This window comes from Hemiscyllium ocellatum, chromosome 16 (assembly GCF_020745735.1).
Source record: "Hemiscyllium ocellatum isolate sHemOce1 chromosome 16, sHemOce1.pat.X.cur, whole genome shotgun sequence".
Taxonomy (NCBI): domain Eukaryota; kingdom Metazoa; phylum Chordata; class Chondrichthyes; order Orectolobiformes; family Hemiscylliidae; genus Hemiscyllium; species Hemiscyllium ocellatum.
The window spans coordinates 6,503,148-6,511,981 of record NC_083416.1 but is presented as its reverse complement, the minus strand read 5'-3'; the positions used below and the strand labels follow the sequence as shown (position 1 = coordinate 6,511,981).

Below are 8,834 nucleotides of genomic sequence, written 5' to 3'. Positions count from 1 at the left end.
AGACCAGGTAAGGATGGAAATTTCCTTCCCTGAAGGATGTTAGTGAACCAGATGGGCTTTGTCCCCTGATAATTGGCTCATGGTTATTAGATAGATTCCCTATAGTGTGGAACAGGCCCTACAGCCCAACAAGTCCACACCGACCCTCCGAAGAGCAACCCACCCTCACTACGGGCAATTTAGAATGGCCAATCCACCATAACCTGCACATCTTTGGACTGTGGGAGGAAACCGGAGTACCCGGAGGAAACCCACGCAGACACGGGGAGAATGTGCAAACTCCACCCAGGCAGTTGCCCGAGATGGGAATTGAACCCGGGTCCTTGGTGCTGTGAGGCACAAGTGCTAACCACTGAGCCACCGTGCCACCCAAAAGACATATAGAATTCCTAGAGTGTGGCAGCAGGCAATGCCAACCTGCCAAAGAGCATCCCGCCCAGTCTCACCCCACCCCTATAATCCTGCATTTCCCATGGCTAATCCACCTAACCAGCACATGATAGAGAAAACCACAGCACCCAGAGGAAACCCACAGACACAGAGAGAACATGCAAACTTCACACAGACAATCATCCAAGGCTGGAATCGAACCCAGATCCCGGGTGCTGTAAAGCAGCAGTGCTAACCACCTCAATAGACTCTGAATTCTAGATTTTTACTGAATTCAAATTCCATCATCTGCTGTGGCGTGATTCAAACCTGGATCCCCAGAATATTACCTGGGTCTCTGGATTTACAATCCAGTGATAATTACAGTAAGCCATAGCCTCTGCCCATCCCCTTCACTGCTCTTTGTATCCCTCTTAGTTATCAGGGTCCTTTGTGACAACATGCAATTGCGCTACTGACTTCTCAATTTGTGTAACTACTCAAGGATAAAAGCTAACATTTCTGGGAGTAATCAGGTAACCTTTGATTGAATCAGGGGCAGACTTCATAGCAACTGAGTGAAGTCAAACTGTTTGTTTCTGGAAATAATTTGAGGTCTGGTGGTAACCATGGCGATCAACTCAAAAGAGCGAGCAGTGAGACGTCTCAGTTCTGTTGAGGAAACAGTTTGGACAGTGATAACATTCCCATATGCATATCACTTCAAAAAGTGAAAGTTGCGTGTATATTTTTAAAAAGTATGTTTTGGTCTCTGTGCAGTTTTGTTGTCTTGTTAGTTGGGCAGGGTGCTAACTTGGACCCTGAAGAAGGGCTCATGTCCGAAACGTCGACTCTCCTGCTCCTTGGATGCTGCCTGACCTGCTGCGCTTTTCCAGCAACACACTTTCAGCCCAGGGTGCTAAATTGTTTGCCAATCTGCTGAAAGCATCCTTCTAATTCACACAAAATAAAAACCGAAAGAGCTGCGGCTGCTGTAAATCAGAAACAAATCTGAAATTGCTGGAAAAGCTCAGCAGGTCTGGCAGCATCTGTGGAAGGAAATCAGAGTTAATGTACCGCATTCGGTGACCCTTCCTCAGAACATTCTGAGGAAGGGTCACCGGACCAGAAATGTTAATTCTGATTTCTCTTCACAGATACTGCCAGACCTGCTGAGCTTTTCCAGCAATTCCGGATTTGTTTCTATTTCACACTGTGGGTATCTCATGAAGAGAGTTCGAAGGCAGTGGCGGGATTCTTTTTTAACAGTGATCAGTAAGATTCAGGATTCAGAGATGTTTATATTCTGAGGGGAAATAAATTTGTTTACATCTAGAAAAGGTTTGCTATATGGTTATTTCTGAAACAGAACTATCTTCATACCTTTGTGTATTTTACTGACAAAAACGATAAAGGATGCGTCTATGTGTTGACACTAAGTTAAAAAGCTATAATCATGAATGCTTTCAAAGGAATAAGAAAAACAAGCTTGCCTATCAGGATATCATTGGTTCAAGTCTATTTAAATTACTGCTACGAAAGAGTACAGTTACAACAAGAGCAGCCGAATCTTCCTAAAAAACAGGCTCAAAGTGCTCTGCCTACGCATTGCTTAATGCCTGGGCATTAATGACACTAATGTATGCTGATGTGCTTGTGGTATTGTTGAATAGTCATTCCAGAGCCACTGGGACAGGTCTCTGGTTACAGTGATCCGGACAAGAGTTTAGCACTATTGGCAATTGCATCAATAATGCCTTGACTTAAAACCAAAGAATTTCAGTATTGGGAAGGGGAGCCAGTTATGTGCTGAATCTCACTGCGGCTGACAGACAGATCTTTGCTGTGTTTCTGGCCCATCTTTCCCTAGTAGATTATGGATTAATATGCTGTCAGATGCCATGTCAGATTATTAGCAGCTAAAGATGTTAGAAATCCTACACATTTAAAGTAAACAAAATGATGAGCTAAGTGTGTCTTCAGGATATAATTTAATCTGTAGGTTTTCAAAGCACCTTCCCTTATCATCTAGTCTTTTGAGACTATGCATCCATACTCTAGACAAGACCAACTTATGACTAGGCATGGAATTTATTTCTGTGTATCTGCTAACTCTGCTCTGTAACTGGTCACCCTTGATGGAAAAAGGGCTGCCTTTTGAGTTCAGTGCCTCTCTCTGGCAAGGTAACTGGAACTGGGAACTAATTGTGTGAAGAATTCTGGGCACAAATCTCTAAGGTACTGCCAATGTAACAACTTATAAAATCTTTATGATGAATACATTATCATTTCAAGATCAATACTCATTATAAAACAATGTTTTTTAATAGAAGTCCTATAGTGTGGAAACAGGCCATTCGGTCCAACAAATCCATACCAACTCTCTGAAGAGCATCCCATCCCTTACCCTATAACCTCATATTTTCACATGGCTAATCCACCTAGCCTGCACATTCTGGGACACTACGGGACTGTGGGAGGTAAACTGGGGCAAACCCGCACAGGCAGTGGCCTAAGGGTGGAATTGAACCTGGGTCCCGAGTGCTGTGAAGCAGTGCACCAATCAATCCACTGAGCCAATTCGCCACCATCAAAGCATGGTTAAAAGCCACTAAGTAGATGACAATGCCTTAAGTATGTGTGTGTTGTAAAGTCACTAGGACTCCTGCCATCCTTATTAAGTTAAAAAACACAATACCAGGTTATAGTCAAAGAAGTTAATTTGGAAGTATTTCCAAATAAATCTGTTGGACTATAACCTGGGGTTGTGTGATTTTTAACTTTGTCCACCCCAGTCCAACATCAGCACCTCCACGTCATCCTCATTAACCTTCTTTTATACAACACTTTATCGCATTATACATATCTAATCACCTGTCCAGTTTCACCCTACATTTACCCATTGAAATTCTGACTAGTTTGAATTAAATAAATATTTGTATTTATATAGATTTCATAGTCTCAGGATACCTCAGAAATTATACCGATAGATTCATAGAGATACAATGGGTGGGATCATTCCTTCCTTAAGGTGAGTGGGAAAGACTTAAAAGGGACCTAAGGGTCAACTTTTTCACACAAAGGGCAGTGTGTGTATAGAATGAGCTGCCAGAGGGAGTGGCGGAGGTTGGTCCAATTACGGCATTTAAAAGGCATCTGGATATATATATGAATAGGAAGGAATATGGGTCAGATGCTGGCAAATGGGGCTAGTTTAGGATATCTGGATGGGTTTGACCTAAGATTCTGTACAACTCGATGACTCTAAGAGGCAGAGATTTTAAATGAATTGCAAAAGAAGCCCGTGAGAAAGCAAAAACTCATTTTCACTCAGTGGGTAACCAGTGCACGACCTGGGGAGTGTGGTGAAGGAAGGTTCAATTGATGCAGGCTAGAGGATGATTATTTGAATACAGAGGTATGGGGGAAAGAGACAGTATATTGGCACCAGGTAATGAAACTCACTTGATGGGCTGGTGTAGGTAGGAGGGCTGAATGGACTTTTTCTGTGCCTTAAGAATTCTGTGATCTGCACTAATTTGTGCAAGACTTAGAAGCTGAATCCAGGGTAGGGGTGTGTCCATTGAGACTCATTCCCCATCAAGTAACATCTAGCTTGGAAACTATTATTTCATTGCAGTGAAACTACAAAGAAACATTGACTAACTCTGAAATGTCCATCAACGCCACTTTTATTGCTCGGAGTGTGACTGAGCTACTCAGGGAATGAAGCAGTCAGAAAGGATGGTGCACCCTCCCACAGTGGGAACATATTAACTCAACCTTGATGACTTGGACAGCAGAATGCAAACCTGTATATCTTGCGAGCAAACAAAGTTAGAGCTGCGATCAGCATTCACACGACATAGTTAATGCAGTGCAGAAACCAACAACGTGAGTCTTTGTAGCTACATTGGTACCACTTGGAAAACATTGTTCCTCACAGACAAGTGGAAGACCTAATGCAGCCTGACTGCATAGCGAAACATAATGAACATCGAGAGATATGAACCATCAATTAATCTGTCGAACTCCCGCACCACAATCTTTCACTGGGGTGCTGTGCTCCCACACATTTTGCACAGTTTTTTCAACAAAATGCCTTGGGAAATATATATTGCTTTTCATAAAATGATACCACCAGCTGGTGAGCACATGTGTGTACTAATGCTACTGGAGGCACGGGCTGTGGCATTTGAGCCAATTGTACCAGAAAAGATTGTCTCCAGGCAACCAGATTTTAATTGCGATCAAATCACAGCTGATTCAATATTTCCAAAGGGCTTTTTTTCCTCCAAAATAGAGAACACCGAAACTGGCTGAAGCAAGATTGATTAAGAATTTTCAGGAGTTGGATAAGTCAGTGAAAAGAAACAGTGCAGTCAGTTAGCTATGGCAGCAAGCAGCCTGAGAGGAAGATTGCTTTCAACTTCAAGTTGAACAAGGGCACTTACTGTGAATGTTCAAAGTGTTTATTGTTAATGCTAAAACTGGCAAGAGGCTTGTGTGGTGCACTGTAATCTTTTGTTCGCAAAGTTAGTGATAACTGAACATGTCTGTAAAGTCTTGTATCAATTTTTACAGTTGCCCATTCTATCTGAACGCATCACCACTTGGTATGGCAACTACTCTGCCTAGGACTGCAAGGAATTATAGAAGAATGTAAGGGAATGGGTTTGGGTGGGTTGCCCTTCGGAGGGTCGGTGTGGACATGTTGGGTCGAAGGGCCTGTTTGCACACTGTAAATAATCTAATCTAATCTAATCACACAAACCCAACTTCCCCCCCCCCACCATCCATTGACTCCATCGACATTTCTTGCTGCCTCGGGAAGGCAGCCAACATCATCAAAGAGGAGTCAAGATTAGAGCGGCGCTGGGCAAAAGCCTTTCATCAAAGACTGCTCCCACTCCAGTTAAAATCTCTTCCAACCTCTTCTGTTGGGTAGAAGATACAAAAGCATAAACACACATACCAACAGATTCAAGCACAGCTTATTCCTGGCTGTTATTAGATTTTAGAATGGACCTCTCTAATATTAACTATAATGTTGTTCTTGCTCTCTCTGCACCTTCTCTGCAGCCATAACATTATACTCCTCACTCTAGTCTATTACCCGGATATATTTTATATGGAATGATCTGTCAGTTCTACATGCAAAACAAACCTTTTCAATGTATCTAGATACATGGGACAATCATCAATCAAATCAAATCAAAGATTTTCCTCAAAGAGCCACATGAGCACTAATGTTACAACTCATCTGGCTTAAAGTCAATCAGTACATTTAAGTAAAGTCTTTAATGTGAGGCAATAGCTCAGATATTATGCTGACTTGGTAGAGGTTGCACATTTCAGATTTGTGAATCTTATTGCCCAACCATAATCCTAAACGATCCTCCACTCCTACATCAGACACAATGTTGTGCAATCAAAAGTGGACCATCTAGCAGCCTATGGTCATAAAACTGTTCAAAGCTTTAGGCACAGAGTGTTGATCTGGAGTTCCTTTGGGAATGCAATATAATTCCTGGGTCTTTACTTTTGCGCACTTTGCATTACTTCTCTAACACAAGAGACGATGTGTTTGATATTCACTGAAAGTATATCCGGTTGATGTGTTCCATTATGCCCCAGTATTATTAATGGAGATATCTGTGCACTTATTGTTACCTTTGATTTTCCCCTTGGTTCTATGCTGAATTGCGGTTGTAAAGCAGTCAACTTATGTGAACCTCTCTCTTCGTGCAACGCTATAACTTTCAATTGCTGTCTCAGCTGATTGCTTATACTCATAAATCACTAGAGTGGCACGTAAATATTTGCACTCAGTCCGCTTCTAATGAACCATTCTAAATTATGACAAGGAATAACTAAGGTATACCATTAGCACTGCAGTTGTCTTTTACAATATGGACAAATTAGTATGATACATTCTGCTTGAAAGATTCAAAATATGCAGCAGAAAATAAAAAGTAATCAGTGTGATAGAGATTTAAAAAAAGGAATGATGATGTTACACATCCCAACTCAATGGCACACTGAAATTAAAGTATAGTCATTTTCACAGCATCATGTCCAATGCACATTGCTGACTCACAATTACATAACCAGGAACCATTCTTAGTTAAATGATGATATTAATTAGGAACAACTTCTTAGAACTACTTTCTCACTTAGCACAGCTCATCTAAATATCCTGATGACTATTTCTGCACAAGGATATATGTTTGATAAAGTGAACATGAACTTGCTAAGAAAGATCATAATTTTGACTCATCACGAATGCCATTATTCATTGGTGCAAAAATATCGTGCAAACTAATAATTACATTTTTAAGTTTCTCTCATGTGAATGAATGCACCAGATATTGAGGATTAGAAATTAGAAAGCACTTTGTGCTGGAATCAGAATTTTGTTTCGAGTTAGAGTCATAGAGATGTACAGCATGGAAACTGATCCTTCGGTCCATCCTGTCCATGCCGACCAGATATCCCAACCCAATCTGCCAGCACCCGGCCCATATCCCTCCAAACCCTTCCTATTCATATACCCATCCAAATGCCTCTTAAATGTTGCAATTGTTCCAGCCTCCACTACTTCCTCTGGCAGCTCATTCCATACACGTACCACCCTCTGCATGAGAACGTTGCCTCTTGGGTCTCTTTTAAATCTTTCTCCTCTCACCCTAAACCTATGCCCTCTAGTTCTGCACTCCCCGGCCCCAGGGAAAAGACTTTGTCTATTTATCCTATCCATGCCCCTCATAATTTTATAAATCTCTATAAGGTCACCTCTCAATCTCCGACACTCCAGGGAAAACAGCCCCAACCTGTTCAGCCTCTCCCTATAGCTCAAATCCTCCAACCCTGGCAATATCCTTGTAAATCTTTTCTGAACCCTTTCAAGTTTCACAACATCTTTCTGATAGGAAGGAGACCAGAATTGCACGCAATATTCCAACAGTGGCCTAACCAATGTCCTGTACAGCTGCAACATGACCTCCCAAATCCTGTACTCAATACTCTGACCAATAAAGGAAAGCATACCAAACGCCTTCTTCACTATCCTATCCGCCTGCAACTCCACTTTCAAGGAGCTATGAACCTGCACTCCAAGGTCTCTTTGTTCAGCAACACTCCCTAGGACCTTACTATTAAGTGTATAAGTCCTGCTAAGATTTGCTTTCCCAAAATGCAGCACCTTGCATTTATCTGAATTAAACTCCAAGTGCCACTTCTCAGCCCATTGGCCCATCTGGTCAAGATCCTGTTGTAATCTGAGGTAACCTTCTTCGCTGTCCATCACACCTCCAATTTTGGTGTCATCTGCAAACTTAGTAACTGTACCTCTTATGCTCGCATCCAAATCATTTGTTTAAATGACAAAAAGTAGAGGACCCAGCACCGATCCTTGTGGCACTCTACTGGTCACAGGCCTCCAGTCTGAAAAACAACCCTCCACCACCACCCTCTGTCTTCTACCTTTGAGCCAGTTCTGTATCCAAATGGCTAGTTCTCCCTGTATTCCATGAGATCTAACCTTGCTAATCAGTCTCCCTTGTCGAACGCCTTATAGATCACATCTACTGCTCTGCCCTCATCAATCCTCTTTGTTACTTCTTCAAATTATTTGCTTGCTTTTGAAATATACTTAAATAAGATCTACCACTAAAATTGACAGATGAATTGATGGAAATGAACTGTTGTCCAAATAAGTACAGGCATGAAAAACTGAGCGAGCAAAGATATACATATGCATTGATTGACAGACAAAGAATGCGGAAACAGAAGATTGTGAAGCAAATGCAGATAGACAGATTTATAGAAAGAATGACAAATAGACATGGACAGATGCACTAAAAATGCATTCACATCTTTTCTAACATGTTGTTTAAACTTTTACTGAGGTGATTTACCCATTGTATGATGACTGGCGGAAAGCTTTATTCCTTTCGATGGGAATGGGAGAGGCCATCGGGAAATGGAAACCCTTATACATTTCACTTGTGCGCTGTGAGGATAAGAAGGTTTTTTCACAATGACTTTCTCCTAGAGAATGTTCTACTCCATGTCACTGTCTATGATTAATTCCTTCACTGTTGATTCATAAACCCACTCTAAATCTGGACTACTGTTGCAAATGCAATTTCACAGCAGTGTCAGGAGTGCTTCAAAAATTCCAAAGCTGGTCAACAGTCCAAAACAAATTCAATCTCGTTTCGTGATTCTTTGATCTCTTCCACCTCAATGATGAATCAAAATTACATTCACTCCCACATTAGCAATATTAGACATACACTTAAAAGCAAGAGTACTGTTTATATAAATTATTCAATATGAATAAGTAGTGAATTATCCCTGATGTTTTTATTTCATCAATTTCCGCAAGATATTCTCTACTGAACTCCGGATGCTAGAAATCTGAAATAGAAATTGATGGAGTAACACAGCAGGTCTGACAG

At 41.4% G+C, this 8,834-nt stretch overlaps 1 pseudogene; it reads right to left on the bottom strand.

Moving 5' to 3' along the window:
- Positions 1–2,958: 2,958 nt before the first annotated feature.
- Positions 2,959–3,062, bottom strand: LOC132823577 (U6atac minor spliceosomal RNA; annotated as a pseudogene).
- Between the last annotated feature and the right edge of the window lie 5,772 nt (positions 3,063–8,834).